We start from the raw sequence: 22,529 nt of genomic DNA, 5'->3' as shown, positions 1-22,529 counted from the left end.
ACGGAAAATGGGAGAATTTTTAAAACGTTTTTAGTGTTTTTTTCGATGAAAAATACGTTTTTTCGGAATTCTGAGTACGCCATCAAATCGGGCGTCTAATTTTACATAAAAGTCCCACTGACACCAAATTTCTATCTCATCACCGTTTCAGGCTGCAAATTATTGAAAAATACCTCTTTTTTCGCATGTTCAAAAATGGAAGGGGTCGTACCGCCCCTCCATCACGAGATATCAAAAAACGGACCTTGGATTCGTGATCAGGGACAAAAGTTACCCCTTAGGACAAAGTTTCACGCAAATCGAAGAGGGGTCAGGGCAACTTTTCCCGATTTCGTGTGAGTTGGTAGAGAATTACCCATATCCGGTTTTGGTAGAGAATTGCTCAGATGACAACGAATGTCATCATTGCACAGAGTGATTAAATTTGTTTGTCCAAATTTTGATTTTTTTTTTTGCAAAGTGTCGAAATGATCAAAAATAAGTTTTAACATATTTTTTTAAAATTTAAAATGGAATTTCAATTGAAAACGACTTTTTTCTGATATCGTGCATCGTTTTTAAGCGGCTGTTAAATTCAAGTGATTTTTTCGATAAAATTAACAGTCATCAAGAAGCACAAATTTCTACCATTTGTGATCGATATTTCGTCGAATTTTTAATTTAATTTTATGTCCTATCTTTTAACAGCAGACGTGTCACAAGATAGAAAACAAGCGACGAATTGCTTAAATACACCCTCGAAATGAGAATGAAAAAAAAACAAGTTTTCTAAATTAAGCCCAAAAAATCGTTAAATATTTTTATGCCGATATTTGCAATTATTGAACAAATTTTCCAAATTCTTTTTTTTTCGTTTTTTTTTTTATTTATTCAAGCGTCACATCCAAATCACTTTATTTTGACAGTTTGATTTAAAAAAAATAATAGTATCAGTACAGTCATCCCTCATATTCTGAAAAGTTAACAGATTGGCCAATGTTCAAAAAATCATAGGAAATCATAATTGAACATAACGATTTGCTTTTCTTGAGATCTTTCGATTGATGTATAGACCGATTGTAATTTTTTAAGTTTCATATCAAATTTTGAAAGAAAAACATTGACCCACGAAATCCACAAATTTGGAACACTTTTTTCTTACAGATAGCATAGCATAGCATAGCATTAGTGTCTACCCGTGGCTGCTACTTCGTTATTGACCAGGACCCCCAAACATTGCTCGGTGGACCACAGATGAAAAGTAGAAACCAATCATCACCCCTTCGCAATTTTCAAAGGTCCCTATCGTGCTGATCAATACCGACGCCGGTCACGACCAGTGGTAAGACACGGGGAAGTGGATGGGAATGTTAGCCGATACTTGAGTGATGGGACCGCTAAATCAGCTGCGTCTCCGACAAAGTATCACATGAGTTTTGAGGGGTTAGTAAGATGGGTATGAGGCCTGACCTTCACTGTGGTAGGTGATGCGACCATAAGCAATTTGTTTATCGGCTGAAATTTTAAAAATCTTAGGCAGCCGGCTGCGGAAAGATACCTATCTAGGGTTTTAAATATAGTATTAATTCGACCGCGATTCTCCAGAAATTCTCCGTCGGCGTGCCTTCCGATAAACGGTGATGTAGGAAGGGCTTCATTCATTAAAATTATTTTATATCATAAGCCTTAAAACATATTCGACTTGCTTATCTCAAAAAACAAAAATCGGATCGTTTCTATCAAAAACTATATAAAAATAAAATTCATCGGTCAACGAACGCGCGAACTAAAAAAAATGAAAAAAAAGAAGAAGAAGAAATCCAATCACCCCATGCACTCGAACAGCGACACAAAAGAGACGGAAAATAACACGAACAAGCAGGACTGCGCGTCCCCATAGGCACCGCACTACTCTGGAACACTTTTTTCTTACAGATGTAAACAAACTTTGGTTCTCTCCGGGAGTACATATTTTTTACAAAATAATAACTTCACACACTGAAACCAACGAAACTCAAGTTAAGTAATGTTTTATGGATGGATAACTTTTTTTGTCAAAATATCAGTTAAATTCAGGTGTTCCACAATTGGGCAATTTGGAAGCAGTGTTTTGCTGCTCCGAATAAGTTAGTCTTGAAATGCAGTTTGTTTTTTTAAAGTACTACTTTTACTAGTGAAATAGCAAGAGAATGTAAAAATAAAGGTCCTTAAAAATAGTAGGGTCACCAGAAAAGATGCATTTTGTTTGCTATTGACAAATTATTACAAAAGTGTTCCGAATTGTATAAATTTGTTTTACGTTTGTCCATGATTAGAACTAAAAAAACATTGTTTCAAACTTGTAAAAAATGGGCTAAAAAACGGCATCACCTTGTGCAATAATTGATAAGATAGTATTTCTAGTCATCTAAAACATATCATTAAATAAAAATGAACAATAATTGCATTTTTGCGCAGTTTGATTTATGTAATTTATTTGGAAAGTAACAAAACAAAGTGGGATTTTTTGAGTTAATTTCGAGTCGAACAGAAAATCCCTTCTCAATGAAAATATTTTTGAACATTTCAAAAGCACTTTTGTATGACTCAATATGCATCACGTCCATTTTTGGTCATAATCAAGTCTCAAAACAACCTCCTAAAATTTGGTACCGATTTGTGCGTACCTGGATTTCCGCAAAGTAATTCAATGTTATATGTGACTTTTTGTTAGTTGATTATTGTAAATTGAATTTTCTTGCAGTTGAAAAACTAATACAAATGCGTTAAAATTGAAAAACAAAAAATGTCCCGAGAAAATAAAGGTCCTGTCTTGCTCCTGGCAAAAGAAACAAGGTGCTAAAAACTAGTCATAAAGGTATAAATCAACATTTCCAGTAGCAAGATAGCATAAAATATTCTTCGGAAAGGATTTAGCATTATTTTCAACTTGAATAATTTTGTATGAATTGAATTCAAGTAAATGCAAATATAAATCTTCTATCAATTATATAAAACCTTTCACAGTACAATCCAATGTTCCTCGATCCGTTAATTTCCCCATTTCAAGCCAACGTTGTATCCCAAACTCTCAAACGAGAGCGTGTGTGTTTCTGACAATGTTCATCGCACAATCGCATATCACGTTGCCAGTGGTGTTTGGAGAGTTTGAGTTCGTACATAACATTCCAACGCCTCATCCACCACCACCACCATCCCCAAAGCTGGACAAGTTTCGCATTTCAACCTGACTAACAAACGACGGACGCGCGCATTGCGTCACTTTCGCCCATAAATACCGTCACGTGTTAGGGTGAATGTGCAAGTGTGTGTAGTTGAGTCTGACAGTTTCTGTCGACAGCTGAAGCTTGGGATCCTGAACCCAACTCAATCAAACTTCTCGGAATGTCACTAGGATAGACATTGTGCATATTTGACCTATAAGCAATTTCTATATTAGTTTTAAAAGGATTATTGGTTTTTTTTACTCGATTGTTATCAATAAGTTGTAATTAAAAAGTGCTTGAAAAATTACAACTTTCATGTTTGAACAATTGCAGTGCTGCTAGTTTCTCGATACTTTTGTGTGCAGTGGTGCCAGTTTGATTTATTTGATTTTTTTAATTTTTAACATTTTTCCATGAAAATAAGACAAAATAGCATAATGCAAGCATTTCAAAGGCAGGATGCCATTTCGCAGACATCACCAAATGTATGTGCGGTTACGTGTGTTTCTATTGTTTCATGCATGGATGAGCAGCGACAATAATTTCAACACCAACTAGCCTGAACAACAAAGAACCTCGTGTTGTTGGTGGTGGTGGTGGTATTGGTTGCACGAAGGTGTCTGTCTCGTTTGACGCGCGAGGAATGTTTCGTCACTTGATGACAAAACGGCTTTCAGTGTTTGTAAAGTGGTCCTTATGTTTGCGGGGGTGGGTGGGTGTAGGAGCGAAAAAAAGGTCGTCAAACGAAATGGAAATTTTCGTCTTCTTTCACTTTCGAAAATAAAGGCATTGTCCTCGTTTTGGTTGTGGATGCCGTTGCCAGTCGTTGCATGTCGATGTAAAGTGGGTAGATTGAGGGCGTATCGATTTTCCCTTTTTTCCCTTGACGAATGTCGATTGTTTGGGTTTTATGAGGGTTTAGATTTAAAAATTCAACCAAAGAAATTGAAAGTGACTGGGAAATGGGAACCATTGATTTTTTTATTTACTTTTTTACATTTTTTGAGTAAGTGAACAGGAAAAAAAAACCTGCATACCATATAATTGTAAATTGTCTGCATAGTTGAGCGCTGAACGTTTAACATTAATTTATGAGAAGTTTGTATTTCCTGACAAAAAACAGTATTTTATCTATTACATGTTCAATTTGCAGCTTTAAGTAGTAGTTTATGCAACAAGTTGCAAAAAAAAAAGATTTTTTCAGCACGAGTCGTACATTTATCCAACGAGGTTCACCGAGTTGGATAAACACGACGAGTGCCGAAAAAATCAAGTTTTGCGACGAGTTCCATACAACATTTTTTGCAATTCCGAAAACACCCTTTGAGTGAAGTTATTAGTCAAATGTTCATGTATTTTGTCAATAAATCATTTAAATCAAAAATTGATAAAAAGTATTACTTTTCGAAACAAATGCTGAAAAGTTCAACATTTCATCACCCATTGCAGTGCTGAAAAGTAGAACTTTTCAGCATTATGTTGAAAAGTGTTGCTATTCGATTCTGTTATTTTTGGTACAGAAAAGTAGGCCATTTCGTCGTTCAAGAATTGCAGGAAAAGTAAATAGTTTCACGGCGGAATTGCAAAAAGAATTTTTCGTACTTTTAAAAGTAGATTGAAGCTTTATCATGATATGACAGCATAATTGAACTACTAAATTGTTGATTTTAATAAATTCATGAATTTGTGCAATAAACTTCATATCTGTGATTCTTGTCATTTAAAAATGTGTGGTATACAGATTTTTCTGTATTACTGCCATGGTTTCCTATACCGGTTGAACATGCTTAGCAGATTGTTGTACAGGGTGAATAAGTATTTTTTTAAATGTACCAAAGATCTTCTATCATCCTGCACATTCATATAATGGCAAAACGGCATTCAAAGTTTTCACATGAGCAACTCTCTACGAAATTGGCCGATTTCGACCATTTTTATAATTTGTATTTTTTGATTTGACTCAAACTTTGTGGGGGCCTTCCCTATGACCAAATATGCTATTTTGCGTCATTGGTTCATCCATACAAGTCTCCATACAATTTTGGCTGCTCTCCATACAAAAATGGTTTGTAAATATTCAAACAGCTGTAACTTTTGAGTGGATTTTTTGATCAATTTGGTGTCTTCGGCAAAGTTGTAGGTATTGTTGAGGTCTTTTGAGAAAAAAATAGGTACACGGAAAAAAAATTTGCAGATTTTTTTATCAACTTTTTTTTCACTAAAACTCAATTTCCCAAAATACGTATTTTTTGATTTTCGAGATTTTTTGATATGTTTTAGGGGACAAAAATCCGCAACTTTTGAGCCATAGAGAAACATGGTCAAAAAATCTGCCGCCGAGTTATGAATTTTTGAAAAAATAGTGATTTTTGGAAAAAATCGAAGTTTCATGCAAAAACAAACTTGACATTATTTTTAATGCAAAATTGAATTTGCAATCGAAAAGTACTTTACAGATTTTTGATAAAGGGCTCCGTTTTCAAGATATAGTCACCGAAAGTTTGATTTTAGCGAAATATTTGCAGTTTTTAAATTTTTAAAAATAGTGACCATGAGTGACCATTTCTAAAAATATTTTTTTTGAAAAGTTCAGAAAATTTGCATTAAAATTGTCTAAGAGACATTGAAGATTGGACCTCGGGTTGCTGAGATAGAGCTGTTTTAAGAAATCAAAAAATCAATCAAACCATCCACATTAACGACCCCCGGGTCTTTTGTGGTCTCTATTGCAAGTTTCTGCTCGAACCTAGGAGTCCGTAGGCTTGAATGGGGAGAGCACCCAAACCTCTTTTTACTCCAAGGAACCTTCCACTCCAATGTTTGAACTGACGACCTTTGGATTGCGAGTCCAAACGCCGCCAGCGATTCCACCGGAGTAGGCTTGGTTTGGTGTGTTGTTTGTACTTATGGCATGGAGACGACTCCTACACCTGGAATGACTTAACGGGCTAATAACCAAGGCCGGGACCGACATTTTACTTCCTCATCCGATGGAAGGTTGCAGCAGAAGGTGGGTTGTTTTGGTGAGATTTAGAAAACTTCAATTTTCGTGTTTCTTTTTCTTTAAGCCGCTGTATTTCAGCAACCAGAGGCAAATTTTCTGAACTTTACAAAAAAAATATTTTTAGACATGGTCACTCATGGTCACTATTTTTAAAAATTGAAAAACTGCAAATATTTCGCTAAAATCAAACTTTCGGTGACTATATCTTGAAAACGGAGCCCTTTATCAAAAATCTGTAAAGTACTTTTCGATTGCAAATTCAATTTTGCATTAAAAAATAATGTCAAACTTGTTTTTGCATAAATTTTCGATTTTTTCCAAAAATCACTGTTTTTCAAAAATTCATAACTCGGCGGCAGATTTTTTGACCATGTTTCTCTATGGCTCAAAAGTTGCGGATTTTTGTCCCCTAAAACATATCAAAAAATCTCGAAAATAAAAAAATACGTATTTTGGGAAATTGAGTTTTAGTGAAAAAAAGTTGATAAAAAAATCTCCAATTTTTTTTTTCGTGAACCTATTTTTTTTCTCAAAAGTCCTCAGCAACACCTACAACTTTGCCGAAGACACCAAATTGATCAGAAAATTTACTCAAAAGTTACAGCTGTTTGAATATTTACAAACCATTTTTGTATGGACAGCTGCCAAAATTGTATGGAGACTTGTATGGGTGAACCAATGACACAAAAAAACTTCGTTGGTCATAGGGAAGGCCCCCACAAAGTTTGAGCCAAATCAAAAAATATAAATAAAATCCATTTCCGGTTTTGGTAGAGAACTGCTCACATGACTTTTCAAAAAAAAAAGATTGATTTTTTGAACCTCAATTTATTTTAACATTCCAACGCCCAAGGCTTCAAAAAATTTGGAACGGTAACTTCAACTCGCTGGTTCTCGGGCATAACTCAACCAATCAAGATGATTCTTCTTTCCAGTGATTTGTTAGGATGTCTAGATGATTCTAGAACTTTGCAGAACTTAATTTGATCAAATCTCTAATTTTTGCGATCAAAAACATCGTTCCAACTTTTTTTCGCGTGTAAAAAAATATTCGCCGAAAATTCCGCGGAGGCAGTCTTTTTAAAAAATGTGGAACGATGTTTTCGGTCGCAGAAATTACAGATTTGTTCAAATCAAGTTCTGCAAAATTTTAGAATCATCTAGACATTCTTACTTTTCACTGGAAACAAGAATCGTCCCGATTGGTTGAGTTATGCCCGAGAACCAGCGAGTTGAAGTTACCGTTCCACCTTTTTTTGGAGGCTTGGGCGTCCGTGTAAGTCGGACATGCGTTGGGCGTTCCAGTGTTAACATGAAATTCCAACTAATCACCTTTGATTTGCGTCCAAATCAGATTTTATGAAAAACATAGATTTTGCGAAAATCGTTGAAATGGTTATATTTTGGACCACCCTAATAATGCGTAGATCACCCTAATGGACAAACAAAAAAATACCGATCTAATTATTTGGGCTAAGAAATCCTCACTCCAATTTTAAGCCAAAACAAGCCGCTTTTATTTGTTTCTTTAATTTTCATATGGAACTTTTGTACATGAATAAAAACACAAAGGGTAGAATCATTGAAAAATAGTCACACCATTCATAATTTGAAGAATTTGAATTTGAAGAATATAAATAAAGTAATAATACAATTTAATCAATATTACTGTAATATTTACTTTTAAATTGTCGTCCCCATTTCAGCAAATCAAAAAATTAAGAAAAAACAAGCGAAAAATTAGAAAACATGCTATGAAAAACAGTTTGAAAAAAGAGAAAAGAAAGCTTTAAATTAAAAAAACATATCTAATGAAAAGCAAACTTTGAATGCTACACAAAAAAGAGTAAACCAGCGATTTAATAAGAGGCAAACGTTTCAAAACATCTGAGCAGTTCTCTAGGATTTCGGTCATTCGATTTTTTTTGTATTTTTTAATCCGACTGAAACTTTTTTGGTGCCTTCGGTATGCCCAAAGAAGCCATTTTGCATCATTAGTTTGTCCATATAATTTTCCATACAAATTCGGCAGCTGTCCATACAAAAATGATGTATGAAAATTCAAAAATCTGTATCTTTTGAAGGAATTTTTTGATCGATTTGGTGTCTTCGGCAAAGTTGTAGGTATGGATACGGACTACACTGGAAAAAAATAATACACGGTAAAAAAAATTTGGTGATTTTTTTATTTAACTTTTTATCACTAAAACTTGATTTACAAAAAAACACTATTTTTAATTTTTTTTATTTTTTGATATGTTTTAGAAGGCATAAAATGCCAACTTTTCAGAAATTTCCAGGTTGTGCAAAAAATCACTGACCGAGTTATGAATTTTTTAATCAATACTGATTTTTTCAAAAAATCGAAATTTTGGTCGTAAAAATTTTTCAACTTCATTTTTCGATGTAAAATCAAATTTGCAATCAAAAAGTACTTTACTGAAATTTTGTTAAAGTGCACCGTTTTCAAGTTATAGCCATATTTAAGTGACTTTTTTGAAAATAGTCGCAGTTTTTCATTTTTTTAAATTAGTGCACATGTTTGCCCAGTTTTGAAAAAAATATTTTTGAAAAGCTGAGAAAATTCTCTATATTTTGCTTATTTGGACTTTGTTGATACGACCTTTAGTTGCTGAGATATTGCAATGCAAAGGTTTAAAAACAGGAAAATTGATGTTTTCTAAGTTTCACCCAAACAACCCACCATTTTCTATCGTCAATATCTCAGCAACTAATGGTCCGATTTTCAATGTTAATATATGAAACATTTGTGAAATTTTCCGATCTCTTCGAAAAAAATATTTTTGGAATTTTCAAATCAAGACTAACATTTCACAAAGGCCAAACATTCAATATTACGCCCTTTTAAAATGTTTGTCTTGATTTGAAAATTCCAAAAATATTTTTTTCGAAAAGATCGGAAAATTTCACAATTGTTTCATATATTAACATTGAAAATCGGACCATTAGTTGCTGAGATATTGACGATAGAAAATGGTGGGTTGTTTGGGTGAAACTTAGAAAACATCAATTTTCCTGTTTTTAAACCTTTGCATTGCAATATCTCAGCAACTAAAGGTCGTATCAACATAGTCCGAATAAGCAAAATATAGAGAATTTTCTCAGCTTTTCAAAAATATTTTTTTCAAAACTGGGCAAACATGTGCACTAATTTAAAAAAATGAAAAACTGCGACTATTTTCAAAAAAGTCACTTAAATATGGCTATAACTTGAAAACGGTGCACTTTATCAAAATTTTAGTAAAGTACTTTTTGATTGCAAATTTGATTTTACATCGAAAAATGAAGTTGAAAAATTTTTACGACCAAAATTTCGATTTTTTGAAAAAATCAGTATTGATTAAAAAATTCATAACTCGGTCAGTGATTTTTTGCACAACCTGGAAATTTCTGAAAAGTTGGCATTTTATGTCTTCTAAAACATATCAAAAAATAAAAAAAAATAAAAATAGTGTTTTTTTGTAAATCAAGTTTTAGTGATAAAAAGTTAAATAAAAAAATCACCAAATTTTTTTTTACCGTGTATTATTTTTTCCAGTGTAGTCCGTATCCATACCTACAACTTTGCCGAAGACACCAAATCGATCAAAAAATTCCTTCAAAAGATACAGATTTTTGAATTTTCATACATCATTTTTGTATGGACAGCTGCCAAATTTGTATGGAAAATTATATGGGGGTAATTCTCTACCAACTCACACGAAATCGGGAAAAGTTGCCCCGACCCCTCTTCGATTTGCGTGAAACTTTGTCCTAAGGGGTAACTTTTGTCCCTGATCACGAATCCGAGGTCCGTTTTTTGATATCTCGTGACGGAGGGGCGGTACGACCCCTTCCATTTTTGAACATGCGAAAAAAGAGGTGTTTTTCAATAATTTGCAGCCTGAAACGGTGATGAGATAGAAATTTGGTGTCAAAGGGACTTTTATGTAAAATTAGACGCCCGATTTGATGGCGTACTCAGAATTCCGAAAAAACGTATTTTTCATCGAAAAAAACACCAAAAAAGTTTTAAAAATTCTCCCATTTTCCGTTACTCGACTGTAAAAAATTTTGGAACATGTCATTTTATGGAAAATTTAATGTACTTTTCGAATCTACATTGTCCCAGAAGGGTCATTTTTTCATTTTGAACAAAATTTTTCATTTTAAAATTTCGTGTTTTTTCTAACTTTGCAGGGTTATTTTTTAGAGTGTAACAATGTTCTACAAAGTTGTAGAGCAGACAATTACAAAAATTTTGATATATAGACATAAGGGGTTTGCTTATAAACATCACAAGTTATCGCGATTTTACGAAAAAAAGTTTTGAAAAAGTTACTTTTTGCGTTTCTCTTTGTTTCGTCGTCCGTGTCTGTCGCGGGTGACCATGAACGGCCATGATCGATGACGACCAACTTTTTTAAAACTTTTTTTCGTAAAATCGTGATAACTTGTGATGTTTATAAGCAAACCCCTTATGTATATATATCAAAATTTTTGTAATTGTCTGCTCTACAACTTTGTAGAACATAGTTACACTCTAAAAAATAACCCTGCAAAGTTAGAAAAAACACGAAATTTTAAAATGAAAAATTTTGTTCAAAATGAAAAAATGACCCTTCTGGGACAATGTAGATTCGAAAAGTACATTAAATTTTCCATAAAATGACATGTTCCAAAATTTTTTACAGTCGAGTAACGGAAAATGGGAGAATTTTTAAAACTTTTTTAGTGTTTTTTTCGATGAAAAATACGTTTTTTCGGAATTCTGAGTACGCCATCAAATCGGGCGTCTAATTTTACATAAAAGTCCCTTTGACACCAAATTTCTATCTCATCACCGTTTCAGGCTGCAAATTATTGAAAAACACCTCTTTTTTCGCATGTGCAAAAATGGAAGGGGTCGTACCGCCCCTCCGTCACGAGATATCAAAAAACGGACCTCGGATTCGTGATCAGGGACAAAAGTTACCCCTTAGGACAAAGTTTCACGCAAATCGAAGAGGGGTCGGGGCAACTGCTGTGTGAGTTGGCGGAGAATTACCCATGGACAAACTAATGATGCAAAATGGCTTCTTTGGGCATACCGAAGGCACCAAAAAAGTTTCAGCCGGATTAAAAAATACAAAAATTAAAATTGAAGAAAAAAGACCGATTTCGTAGAGAATTGCTCATCTGAACAATATCAAGAAAAATACAAGGGTAATTCTCTACCAACTCACACGAAATCGGGAAAAGTTGCCCCGACTCCTCTTCGATTTGCGTGAAACTTTGTCCTAAGGGGTAACTTTTGTCCCTGATCACGAATCCGAGGTCCGTTTTTTGATACCTCGTGACGGAGGGGCGGTACGACCCCTTTCATTTTTGAACATGCGAAAAAAGGTGTTTTTCAATCATTTGCTGCCTGAAACGGTGATGAGATAAAAAATTTGGTGTCAAATGGACTTTTATGTAAAATTAGATAGCCAATTTGATGGCGTACTCAGAATTCCGAAAAAACGTATTTTTCATCGGAAAAACACTATTTTTTTTAATTGTGCCATTTTCCGTTACTCAACTGTAATTATTTTTGGAACAGAAATTTTGGAGAAAGTCAGTTTTTATTTCCCGAAATCGGGTATATCTCTGCTTATATTGAACCAAAATTGATACTTTTTATGGAAATTGTTTAGGAAACTGTTCTGTACAATGTGATTGATTCGAAAATGTTTAAAAATATTTTAGTGTTTTATGGCAGAGGATTGAAAAAAATAATGTTGAGAACATTTTAGGTAATAAATAAAATCTAAATGAAATACTCTAAGTTAAGCAATGAATTTGTATCCGGGCAATCTGTTGCTATATTTTTATGACAAATTATACAAAGAAACAAAATTTATTCGGTTGTTTTGAGGTTTCCAGTTTGGATGTTGGGGTTATTTCAAAGAAAGCTAGAAATCTGGCAAATTTGGGTTGGAAACATTTGATTTGAGGTCAAATATGTAGTTTAGAGTCTCTTGAGGCACATTCATAAGAAATTTGATGGATATGAACAACCCATCAATTTCTATGGACTTTTCTGAAGAAAAATCCTATGAAATCGAAAAAAAATCTTCAAAAAAAAGTTGCTCTAGACCCCCCGACGAAAAATTCCACCGGACCCCGCAAAATGTCGGGAAAGAGCCCTTCTTTCATGGTGCCAAATATCAGACTTGCTGAATTTTTTATCTTAAGTTTGTTCTAGGAAACACACCGTGGGCCAAACATTCAATATTACGCCTTTATGAATTGTAAGTCTTGATTTAAATTTTTGAAAATATTAATTTCGAAAAGATCGAAAAATTTCACGAATTTTTCTTATTTTAACATTGAAAATTGGACTATTAGTTGCTGAGATATCCACATTAGAAAATGGTGGGTTGTTTGGTTAAGACCTAGAAAACATCAATTTTGTTGTTTAAAATCTTTGCATGGCCATATCTCACCAACTAAGGGTCGTATCAACAAATTTCAAGAAAGCAAAATATAGAGAATTTTCTCAGCTTTTTAAAAATATTTTTTTCAAAAGTGGGCAAACAAGGGCACTAATTTAAAAAAAAAAGAATAACTGAGTTTTTTCAAAAATGTGCCTAAAAATGGCTTTAACTTGAAAGCGGTGCACTTTATCAATATTTCACAACAGTACTTTTTGATTGCAAATGCAATTTTACATCGGAAAATGAAGTTTAAATTTTTTTGTAACCATTTTCGATTTTTTGAAAAAAATAGTATTGATTTAAAAATTCATAACTCGGTTTATGATTTTTTTGCACAACCTGGAAATTTCTGAAAAGTTGGCATTTTGTGTCCCCTAAAAAATATCACAAAATGAAAAAAATGGTGTTTTTTAATTAATTTATTCATTTAATAATAAAATAAACCGATTTTTTTTATTTTCATGCATCGTTTTTGTATGGACAGCTGCCAAATTCATAAAAAAGACCGATTACGTAGAGAACGGCTCTTCCACAACTGCACTGCAGCTGTAAACATAAACAAAATGGAAGGCTATGTTCAAGCTCAAGCGTGACAAATGTTTTGCTGCTGAAGTGACCTGTTTTGAAACATTTTGGATCTGTTGATGTTAGACTTTTCGCTGAAAAATTAAGTGCTTTGCGTGTTTTTTGTTCGTAGACTAAACGGTGGGCGGCCAAAAGAAGCCTTTTTTCATTTTCCACGTGACCAAAAAATTCGTCGGTGGCGGGTGGAATTTTATGAAAATGAAAAAAATTATTGAAATCGGCCGATTTTGTAGTGATTTGCTCATATCTAAATCCTTATAAATAAAAAAAAAACAAAAAAAAGTCTAAAAAAGTAAATAATGCGAAGAAAAAAGAGGTAGTACGAAATTTTCCGTTTTCAGCTTGTTCTTAATAGAAAATGAACCGATTCAGCTAACCAGATTCGAAAGATGCCGATTTCCAAAGAGAACAAAGTGTGATGGCCAAATGAAAAGGGAATTAAACTGAGTACGAAAGCACTTTGAAGTAGTGGTTGGGGTGGAGGTTGAGGGGGGGTTGTTAGAGCAAGAATTAATCCGTATGCTCTTCTGATCCAGAATCTGAACTTCGCCGTGGACGGAGGAGAGTGGACCAAGGGATGAGCTTGAACTGACAACGACTTTGTCGTAAATATGGATGAGAAGGGAGAAATTCCAGACGCAGAGGGGACGGGGGATAGGTTATTGAAATTTGATCACCTTTCTGCGAAGGCTAGGCCGTTGATGGGGAAAATTGATATCGTTGGCAGCAACTTATGGGTTAAGTAAGTAGCAATCGATGACTCTTTGGGCGACAAAGGGAAGGGGGATTATTGAGAGAAAGGTGAGTCATCAATAAGTTGAAAGTAAATTACAAGTTTCAAGTAGCTGGCGAAGGGAAAACTTTTCCACTCTCGTGTCGTAACGAGACTTTGTCCAACTGCAGGAAGTCATTAGTAGGGAACGCACTGCATCGCATTTCTGTAAAGTTCGTTAGATTACGATATAAATCTAGCTTTTCCTTTTCCCACCCCCGGGGCACTAATTGGATAAGTTTGTGTTGGGAGCTTTTCCGATGTGCAGACACCAACACATTTTAATTACGGTAACATTACACTTTTGCAAAGCGAAGGATATCTCATGCATCGTGCTTTGGCAACTGAAGCTTGTTTTATTCTATTTGCACACACGTACCAAACATAACATTAGTAGTTTACCGAAAGTTTAGGGTAAACGAGCTACGTTCTGAGCATTCCTCAACATTTATATTTCGATCAGTTTTATTTTCAGGTTCAGGTTCAGGTTCAGGTTCAGGTTCAGGTTCAGGTTCAGGTTCAGGTTCAGGTTCAGGTTCAGGTTCAGGTTCAGGTTCAGGTTCAGGTTCAGGTTCAGGTTCAGGTTCAGGTTCAGGTTCAGGTTCAGGTTCAGGTTCAGGTTCAGGTTCAGGTTCAGGTTCAGGTTCAGGTTCAGGTTCAGGTTCAGGTTCAGGTTCAGGTTCAGGTTCAGGTTCAGGTTCAGGTTCAGGTTCAGTTCAGGTTCAGGTTCAGGTTCAGGTTCAGGTTCAGGTTCAGGTTCAGGTTCAGGTTCAGGTTCAGGTTCAGGTTCAGGTTCAGTTCCAGGTTCAGGTTCAGGTTCAGGTTCAGGTTCAGGTTCAGGTTCAGGTTCAGGTTCAGGTTCAGGTTCAGGTTCAGGTTCAGGTTCAGGTTCAGGTTCAGGTTCAGGTTCAGGTTCAGGTTCAGGTTCAGGTTCAGGTTCAGGTTCAGGTTCAGGTTCAGGTTCAGGTTCAGGTTCAGGTTCAGGTTCAGGTTCAGGTTCAGGTTCAGGTTCAGGTTCAGGTTCAGGTTCAGGTTCAGGTTCAGGTTCAGGTTCAGGTTCAGGTTCAGGTTCAGGTTCAGGTTCAGGTTCAGGTTCAGGTTCAGGTTCAGGTTCAGGTTCAGGTTCAGGTTCAGGTTCAGGTTCAGGTTCAGGTTCAGGTTCAGGTTCAGGTTCAGGTTCAGGTTCAGGTTCAGGTTCAGGTTCAGGTTCAGGTTCAGGTTCAGGTTCAGGTTCAGGTTCAGGTTCAGGTTCAGGTTCAGGTTCAGGTTCAGGTTCAGGTTCAGGTTCAGGTTCAGGTTCAGGTTCAGGTTCAGGTTCAGGTTCAGGTTCAGGTTCAGGTTCAGGTTCAGGTTCAGGTTCAGGTTCAGGTTCAGGTTCAGGTTCAGGTTCAGGTTCAGGTTCAGGTTCAGGTTCAGGTTCAGGTTCAGGTTCAGGTTCAGGTTCAGGTTCAGGTTCAGGTTCAGGTTCAGGTTCAGGTTCAGGTTCAGGTTCAGGTTCAGGTTCAGGTTCAGGTTCAGGTTCAGGTTCAGGTTCAGGTTCAGGTTCAGGTTCAGGTTCAGGTTCAGGTTCAGGTTCAGGTTCAGGTTCAAGTTCAGGTTCAGGTTCAGGTTCAGGTTCAGGTTCAGGTGCAGGTTCAGGTTCGGATAGTTTCTGTTTCAGATGTTGTTTCGTTTTGAATGCGAGTTTCAATCCAGTCGTTATATTTTTCAAATGATATCAATTGAAAATGGTAGAAAAAGTTTGATTAATTGTAGCAAATTTCATCCCAATTTAACTTGTCGTGAAACTTAACCAGCAAAACATCGAATGAGTGCATTTATCACATTACTTCCAAAATAAAGAAGTTTCCCCTAGTTTGAACAGTACAAAAGCAGCTTTCTCTTGAGCGTAAATGTCACCGCACAGCACAGTGGGTCGCCACATCCGGTGGGGGGTTTCATCGGAGACGCATTTCCCGAAACAACGATAGCAACTCCATGACAACAAAGGGAGTGGATAAACTTCCCCCTAAATGGCACTGATTAAACATGGGAATTTTCCGACGACGACCAACCCAAACTCGCAGAACTGCACGTCAGACGCAGGATTTTTGGTTGGCAAAGTTTTGTAGCTTTGCTCTAAACAAGATAAACTTTTGCCTCCTTCCAACGAAAATTGTAGGAACAACAACTATCGCAAGTAGGCGTGGGGGTGGCGCAGACATCGCAGCAGGCTATTTCGACCACCCCCGGCGGTGACATCAGTCAGTCGTCATTCATGGCCAACTTGGGCGTCTTTCTTCAATTGGTGGTGGCTTTTGAGAATCGGCCATTTGGAAAACCAGTTTCGGGTGAATTGCCGACACTTTCGGGGGCCCTTAATTTGTCCTGGCAGGGCGTCATCGGTTGGGAGTCATTTGGAGTTTTAAAATGAACTCAAAACTGCGAGGGTGGTTTTCAGCTCTGAAATTGTAAAGTTAAATTTAGCTGATTCAACCAATTCCGTTGAATCTGACATTGCCAACAATTTTTAATTAAATTTTCTAGTGATCACTTCAATATGAAAAAATACAAAAAATACCTTCACTGCATCAGACTGGGGATTTTATTCCAAATAATGAAAAATTCACTCTCCATCAACGCAAACTCCCAGACACGTCCCCCCGCAACGTACAAGCTCGCTCACCCAATAGTTCCCAGTAATCTTCATATTTTAAATAAAAAATCCATTTTTCACCGTCGCCGGACAGTTTGCATAATAGTTTTGCCCGCAAGCCTTGGAGTCGTCGGTCGAATCACGTTTTCCCTGAACCCCGGAAAAGCTCGCTTCTTTTTTTTTCTCGCGCCATAAATGAACGAAAGCTTGGTAGACGGTTGGGACACGGGGGGAAGGAAAAAAAAGATGAAAAATTATATTCACAATAGCGACGAGAATCCCATTTCTCACTTTTCACCTCATCCCCGGAGGGAAGGAAAAAAAATTGAACACGGAAAAGGACAAACCCCGCTCGTTGAACTCGCATGAACCACAAACATACTGCTCCGTGGACGAGGTGAATCTTACCTCGGCACGGAGGGAAATTCTGAGTGAGGAGAGTCGAAAAAAATGTATGCAAATTTCCCTCCGTGCCTCGAACTAGAATCCGCAAATCGCGTTGTAGAACGTGAGTAGAATCGCCCTTTCCGACCTATGAAAACCTCACTTCCCCACAAGGACCACCGGACGGAGACCGGCGACGCCGTAGTTGGGACCATTGTGGCGGCCACCTGTATTCTCACCTGGTGCGCGGAGGTGCCGACGAGGTGCAAAACGGCACACACACAGGCACTTGCGCACACAGACAGAGGGAACCATCAGGGGACAATTAAAACTGATAGTGCGAAATGGTATGAAGATAACCGGTTCTCGGGCCTTGGCTTTGGCCACGGTTGAGGCTGGTCCGGAGGATTTTCGCTCCCAACCTTCCTCGGGTGTCGGAAAATGAGTTAATTGTGCGGACAAATTGCTGCTGGGATGAAGGTCGGACGGGAATGGCTGGGAATGTGAACAAATGTTGCTTTAAAAAATGCAGCCGAGATGGAATGGATAATCTCCGGCTGGGAATCACAGCGTGTGGTAGAGAATTAAAAGGGCGAGTTTGACTTTTAAATTTGAGTTTAATTTCATTACATTTGATATTTGCGATTACATCCAAGGCCTTCCGGATAATCGAGTCTGGACGGTAGCCAAAATTATTATGTGCGACCAGGTCTTTGGCATTACCAACAAAATCTGTCTTCATTCATTGTATCTGTCATTTTTTGTGAACAAATTTTAAAGCACTTCTCCAATCCTTATAATTTTGAATAGGGGCTAGCGAGACCTCAAACTGAGTCAATTAAACAAATCCAGCAAAAAATTATCAAGTTCCGAGATATTCGAAAAACATTTATTTTGGAGACTTGTTTAACCCTCTACAACACAACCTCCCCTTTAGCCGGGCTTGGATTGAAAAAAAACGCCAAAAATCAATTTATCAACCGATTTTCGATCTTTAAAAAGCATTGCAAAGAAGACCTCTGAACTTGTCAATGTTTTTAAAATTTCAACTTTGGCTGTGTTTTTTAACTAAAATTTGCTTTATTTTTAGTAAAAAGAAGTATGCAGTAATTTTTCTAGTGTCCCAGACTATGCCTCTACGCATTTGTTTACAATTTAAATGATAATGGTGCCATTTTAAAGCAGAAAATGAAAAACAAGCAAAAAATTTAAGAGTGACTGTAAAAACATGAAAAAATAGATATGCAAAATGTAATGATATGAGGTGGTAGAATAGGCCAAATACTACCAAAAACAAACGTAAACTAAACAAAATAAATGCAAGTTAAAATCCTTAAAATGGAACAAGAAAAACATAAAACAAGAGAAGTAAAGTTTTTCGTAGAACAAAAAATCGAAAAAAAAATTGGGCAGTAGAGTATTAAGTTGAGAAGATCATTTTATGAGTGATTTTATAGCCTTTTTTCAGTGTGGAAGACAAAACGGTAAATTCTATATGTTGCAGAATTCGATCTTTGAATAAAAGCATAAAATCATTGATAAAAAGAATTAGTTAAACAGCAATAAGGCTGCTTGTAATTTTGTTAATAGTTTTTGTCCCTCGTTTTTGGTCGATGTCGAGGGAGAGCAAACAACTGAACTTCAAATTTCAACCATTATTTCCAATGTTTTGTCAAAAAGCATCACAAAATGCTTTGTACACCATATTCTTGATTTACACAACGAAATGGGGGTGTTTAAATCGAGAATCGTTTAAAAAAAGAATTTCCATGACTTAAATTGAGAATATGACTTGAATTAAGAATATTTGGGATTTCGTAACTTTTCGGAGAATTTTCAAAATGTATCAATTGTATGTTGTTAAGAAATGTTAGAAAAACATTTTATCACGGTTTTGGAACACCTGAGATGTTCTAGTCCATCCGAAACTTCCGCAAATGTTGTGCAACAGGCTTACCAAAGAAACAAGTAGAAACTTCAAGATTTTGACAACGGATCCTATCCAGACTGCTTCAGTGAGTGTGGTAGGCTACAGATCATTATTGTAACAACGTATTGGGATGATCTGGGTCATCCAAGAACTCCCTGGAGTTAAGATCTGTGGGTCTACCGCCGTAACAAGCAAGAGGTCGACGGTTATTGACCCCGGAACATATCCGCATAGCTTCAGTGAGTATGGTAGACTAGTTTGCTGATGTGTTGGGATGTTCTGGGACATCCAAGGACTCCCTGGAGTTAAGATCTGTGAATCTACCGCCGTAACAAGCAAGAAGTCGACGGTTTTTGACCCCGGAACATATCCGCATAGCTTCAGTTAGTATGGTAGACTACTTTGCTGGGATGTTGGGATGTGTTTGGATGTCCTGGGTCATCCAAAGACTTCCTAGAGTTAAGATGTGTGAATCTACCGCCGTAACAAGCAAGAAGTTGACGGTATTTGACCCCGGAATATATCCGCATAGCTTCAGTGAGTATGGTAGACTACTTTGCTGATGTGTTGGGATGTTTTGAGACATCCAAGGACTCCCTGGAGTTAAGATCTGTGGGTCTACCGCCGTAACAAGCTAGAGGTCGACGGTTTTTGACCCCGGAACATATCCGCATAGCTTCAGTGAGTATGGTAGACTAGTTTGCTGATGTGTTGGGATGTTATGGGACATCCAAGGACTACCTGGAGTTAAGATCTGTTGGTCTACCACCGTAACAAGTCAGAGGTCGACGGTTTTTGACCCCGGAACATATCCGCATAGCTTCAGTGGGTACGGTAGACTAGTTTGGTGATGTGTTGGGATGTTCTGGAACATCCAAGGGCTTCCTGGAGTTAAGATCTGTGGTTCAACCGACGTAAAACGCAAGAGGTCGACGTTTTTGACCTTGGGAAATATCCGCAGTGAGTTTGATAGACTTCTTTGATGTTATGCGAACATCTCGTTCCAGAAAGTTTTTGTTACAGCCATAGACCCTCGTGTTATAACTCAATGGAGTTTTTGGAAGACCCACAGTCCAATACATTAGCAAAGTAATCAACCATACTCACTAAAGTTATGCGGGTTTGTCCCAAGGTCAAAAACCATCGACCTCTAGCTTGTTACGGCGGTAGACCCACAGATCTTAACTCCAGGGAGTCCTTGGATGTCCCAGAACATCCCAACACATCATCAAACTAGTCTACAATACTCACTGAAGCTATGCGGATATATTCCGGGGTCAAAAATCGTCGACCTCTTGCTTGTTACGGCGGTAGACCCACAGATCTTAACTCCAGGGAGTCCTTGGATGTCCCAGAACATCCCAACACATCAGCAAACTAGTCTACCATACTCACTGAAGCTATGCGGATATGTTCTGGGGTCAAAAATCGTCGACCTCTTGCTTGTTACGGTGGTAGACCCACAGATCTTAACTCCAGGGAGTTTTTGGATGTCCCAGAACATCCCAACACATCAGCAAACTAGTCTACCATACTCACTGGAGCTATGCGGATATGTTCTGGGGTCAAAAATCGTCGACCTCTTGCTTGTTACGGCGGTAGACCCACAGATCTTAACTCCAGGGAGTCCTTGGATGTCCCAGAACATCCCAACACATCAGCAAACTAGTCTACCATACTCACTGAAGCTATGCGGATATGTTCTGGGGTCAGAAATCGTCAACCTCTTGCTTGTTACGGCGGTAGACCCACATATCTTAACTCCAGGGAGTTCTTGGATGACCCAGATCATCCCAATACGTTGTTACAATAATGATCTGTAGCTTACCACACTCACTGAAGCAGTCTGGGTAGGATCCGTTGTCAAAATCTTGAAGTTTCTAGTTGTTTCTTTGGTAAGCCTGTTACACAACATTTGCGGAAGTTTCGGATGGACTAGAACATCCCAGGTGTTCCAAAACCATGATAAAATGTTTTAAAAACATTTCATAACAAAATACAATTCAAACATTTTGAAAATTCTACGAAAAGTTACTAAATCCCAAATAGTCTTAATTTAAGTCATATTCTCAATTTAAGTCATGGACATTCTATTTTTAAGTCATGACTTAAAAAAAGTTGCGTAAATCGAGAATCGTTTAAAAAAAGGTGACTTAAAAAAGAATATGGTGTACAGTATTACAGCTATGCAACCGTCCACATTTTTTGAAACATCGATGAATCTATGAATGTACATATTTTTCGAAAGTATCACCTCTTTTTTCGATAATTAACAATCGATTCAATCGATTGGACATGTTTATATAATGGAAAGTTTAATGTTTAGCAATGCAGCGAAAGCATGTCAAACCAGCAGAATCTAGATCAAAAGTGCTCTGATTTGGCTCAAATGGCGCATGAGAGTTTCTTGACCAAAGAAATTAGACTTAGATGAGAACAGGGTTGTCAAAACATTGCATTTTTTGACAATTTTCGCAAAACCAACTTAAAAAAAAAAACATATCTCTAGATCGGCTTAACCAAAAAGGGTGGGTTGTTGGACGTTTAAGAGTCCGTTTCGCGGTACCGTAACCCAGGGTGACTTTGATAGGATTTCAGTTTGTTTTTGGAATATGTTTCAACAGGTTAGGTTTTTCTCAAGATTATTATTTTTAAAAAATGAACTGGGTTAGGCCACACAAAGTCCATGGACTATTTAGGTTTTTACAATTGTGTTTAAAAAAACAGTTACGTTAAAAAAAATTGTTTAAATTCCGGAGTGACCATTCACTAAAGTAGCTGATATATTTTTTAATAAAATATAATCAATGTTAATAATTAGTCAACAAAGTTTATAAGCTTTTTAATATAATACATATAAATTTTAGGTTAAATTGTTAAAAAGTCGGAATTTTGCCTGTAATTTGTTGAAACTAGTTTTGTTTATAAAATTATCGATTTATATTGCATTTTAAACTGAAATCGAAGCACGAATCACAAGTTTTCACATTTTCTAACTAACTTTACCTTCCATCGGATGAGGAAGTAAAATGTCGGTCCCGGCCTTGGTTGTTAGGCCGTTAAGTCATTCCAGGTGCAGGAGTCGTCTCCATGCCATAAGTACAAACAATACACCAAACCAAGCCTACTCCGGTGGAATCGCTGGCGGCGGTTGGACTCGCAATCCAAAGGTCGTCAGTTCAAACACTGGAGTGGAAGGTTCCTTGGAGTAAAAAGAGGTTTGGGTGCTCTCCCCATTCAAGCCTTCGGACTCCTAGGTTCGAGCAGAAACTTGCAATAGAGACCACAAAAGACCCGGGGGTCGTTAATGTGGATGGTTTAAACTTTTGAAAATTTTATGAAAAGTTATTTTTGAGGTACTTTGAACACTTCTCTACTACGGTCAGTATGATTCTAAACAATTCCGTAAGTATTTCAATTGTACTCTTCATTTTGCAGAAAAATCGCAAACCTATCAAAGTCATCCCGTTTTACGGTACCTACCCGTCGGAACGCATGTTTTTTTCGCATTTTATTTTCGTCGATCGTCATCTGTGTGTTTTTCGGGCGAGGGCGTGCGTGTGTGTGAAGGTGCGG

General features: G+C 36.9%; 1 protein-coding gene and 1 pseudogene across 2 annotated transcripts in view; both read right to left on the bottom strand.

Annotated features, from left to right (window-relative positions):
• LOC120413043 (protein tincar) overlaps positions 1-22,529 on the bottom strand; it is a 385,369-nt gene that overhangs the window by 169,085 nt on the left and 193,755 nt on the right. The window lies entirely within an intron of this gene.
• LOC128093310 (basic proline-rich protein-like) lies at positions 14,312-15,580 on the bottom strand (annotated as a pseudogene).

This window comes from Culex pipiens, chromosome 3 (assembly GCF_016801865.2).
Source record: "Culex pipiens pallens isolate TS chromosome 3, TS_CPP_V2, whole genome shotgun sequence".
Classification (NCBI taxonomy): domain Eukaryota; kingdom Metazoa; phylum Arthropoda; class Insecta; order Diptera; family Culicidae; genus Culex; species Culex pipiens.
This window is presented reverse-complemented; position numbering and strand designations above follow the sequence as displayed.